The sequence below is a fragment of the Cupressus sempervirens genome, chromosome 3 (assembly GCF_028749045.1).
Source record: "Cupressus sempervirens isolate cs-2001-9-10 chromosome 3, ASM2874904v1, whole genome shotgun sequence".
NCBI lineage: Eukaryota > Viridiplantae > Streptophyta > Pinopsida > Cupressales > Cupressaceae > Cupressus > Cupressus sempervirens.
Genome location: NC_143120.1, coordinates 797,634,373 through 797,637,285, shown reverse-complemented (window position 1 = coordinate 797,637,285; position 2,913 = coordinate 797,634,373).

Sequence of the window (2,913 nt, the reverse complement as noted above, 5' to 3'; positions counted from 1 at the left end):
GTTAATCTTTGGAAACCATTGGACTAACAAATGAAAATTATTATTAAAATATGTTTCATTAACCTCTCTTGGACGTGAGTTATAGTTATGCCCTCTTTTAAGGGGTTTTGGAGGCATTTTGGGCTCATTCCAGAACTTGATTTTGCTGATTTCTTTGTTATTCTTCAGAGGCTGCCAAACTTGTGGAGAAGGAGACCCAAGAACGGGAGTTTGCAGGTTTCCAGGGAGACCCAAGAACGGGAGTTTGCAGGTTTCCAGGAAGGCTAAGGATGGGAGTTTGAAGCCATTCCATGTGCATGCTCATACAGAGTTTGCCTTTGTGCTGAACAGTGTAGATTTGTGAGTTTTTGGGTGTGTTTTTTGCATGAGTTTGGTGTTTTCAGTTGAGCATTTCATATCAGTTTTGGTTACTGCTGTATTTCAGACTTTAAGCTGTTAAAATAGAGCTGAATATATGTATTGGGATGTGATTAAACTTCTGAGATAGTTTATTAGTGTTTTTGTGGTGTTTCCGGGCATTTTTGTGTTAATTTCGGGAGCCTGATGAGCATAGTTTTTGTCCTACATTTGTGAGCTGCTGTGTAAAGGCTATATAGATCTAGAAATTTAATTTTGTAGGCTATTATGCTGCTGAAATTTCTGTAAAAATGTCTATTTTTAGATTTATTAATAATAGATGAAGCTGTGAAGCTTTTGGCACCATTTCTGGCATACCCGATTTGGGGTTTCTTGAGAAATTTGGAGGATCTTTGTGATATTAGTTGTTTGATCTTAAAGATCTGATTAAAGGTTGGAAATATCATACAAAAATCAGAAAAGGGACATTTCAATGGTATCAGAGCCATGATCTTGCCATCCTGAGGGTTTGTAGAAGTTTGCATGTCAGTTTTGACAACTACCCAGATCTTGCATTTCAGTTTTGAGAACTACCCAAATATTGCATGTCATAATTTATGGTTGCATGTTGCTTCTAATCAGATGCATGTCAAAATTTATGGTTGCATGCTAATTCTAATCATTTTCATATTAGTTCTTGGTGAATTTTGTGGTTGTAGAAGTTTGCATGTCAGTTTTGACAACTACCCAGATCTTGCATGTCAATTTTGACAACTACCCAGATCTTGCATGTTAGTTTTGACAAGTACCCAGATCTTGCATGTCAGTTTTGACAACTACCCAGATCTTGCATGTCATAATTTGGTGGTTGCATGTTGCTTCTAATAAGTTGCATGTCCAAATCTATGGTTTCATGCTACTTCTAATCATTTGCATGTTAGTTCTTGGTGAATTTGGTGGTTGTAGAAGTTTGCATGTCAGTTTTGACAACTACCCAGATCTTGCATGTCATAATTTGGTGGTTGCATGTTGCTTCTAATCAGTTGCATGTCCAAATCTATGGTTGCATGCTACTTCTAATCATTTTCATATTAGTTCTTGGTGTTTGAAGAAGTTATATCCTATTGGGGTTACACTCTACTTTATCCAGAATGGACAGGTATAGTACAGAGTCTCAGAGGGAACGATCTTGGACAATTGATAGCCAGAGTCAAAATAGTAGAAAGGATGGTTATTTAGACATTCAAGATAAACTTATGAAAATAAGCCATGACATGTCTAAACAGTTGGTTGAGCACCACCGTATAATGAATGGCATGTTATCTGACCCAGCTAAGGTGGATAAGTTGACTGGATTTCTATTTGGCAGATTTTCTCACAGGACAGATCACACAATTCCCAAGAACTTGCATGAGGAGTTTGAGAAACTAGCCGATAGCTAGGTAGAGGTCTCAGATTCTACTCTGCCACAGGAGGTGGTGGGAAAGGATATTACATAGATTGATAGTAACGGTCAACTTTATAATCAAATTGAGACAATTGTTTACAGGTTGTCAAACGGTGATGCCACAGGTATTCAGGATGGTATAGTTACAACAGGCAGTGACTGCAGTGTAGTGGGTTTAGATGATGATTATGAGGATGTTGTTGTGCAGGATGGTGAGATACCTAGTAGAGATGAGCAAACATTGAGCATTCATGACTTTGCTGAGAAAGAGTACCAGGCACAGTTAGATGCTTCATCACATGAGGTTGAGGTAGGTAGTACTTCACATGATTTATCCCACCAGCTGAAGGTGAGTGAAGATAGTATTTTGACTTCATTATCTCATCATGATAGGTATGTGGAGTTAGTTGGTATTGGTCATATTACTCAAGTGAGGATTTTGCTTAAGTTACCAGCTGATTCTAGTTTACAGATATGGACTCAAGATTGTTATATTGGCATTTGGGATTCAGTTGACAGGAGATCTTTAACACTTTTTGGTAGCAGTGTTTGTTTGGGTGCTATCATGGATTTGATTAGCACATTGCATGGTGTTGTATTTTCTTGTGCTAGCAGCTTGTCCAATGTTGGTATTAGTTTTTATACACTGATGTTGGGCTTTGTTCATATATCCAGTTGACCATACTTGCTAGAATGTGTTGATGATATTTCATATTTGGCAGTGTGTATAGATGAGTCCCAGGATCATATTGGCATTGATGACATCCAGGTGGATGCAGTGGGAAATTTTGAAGACTTAGTTTCCTTGGGTATAGAGGAGTTGGACAGCAATACTAATGTTTTTGATACTCCGTATGTTGATATGAGTTTTAGATTTGATTCACAGGATATGGATGGTAATACTCTAGAGACTAGTAACTTTGAGGATACTCCTTTAGACAGTGCATCAGAGGAGGTTTGTAGGAGATAGTCAAGCTAGTGCCATCATGTGTCTAATCAGTTGAGAGTTAGTGACCAAGACATTGCTATCACTTGCCAGCATTTCAATGCTGCTTGTCAGTGTTAGATTGTGGTGACTGATCAGGAAAGTACTGTACATACTTCATAAATAGTGGGGTTCGGGGCCGACA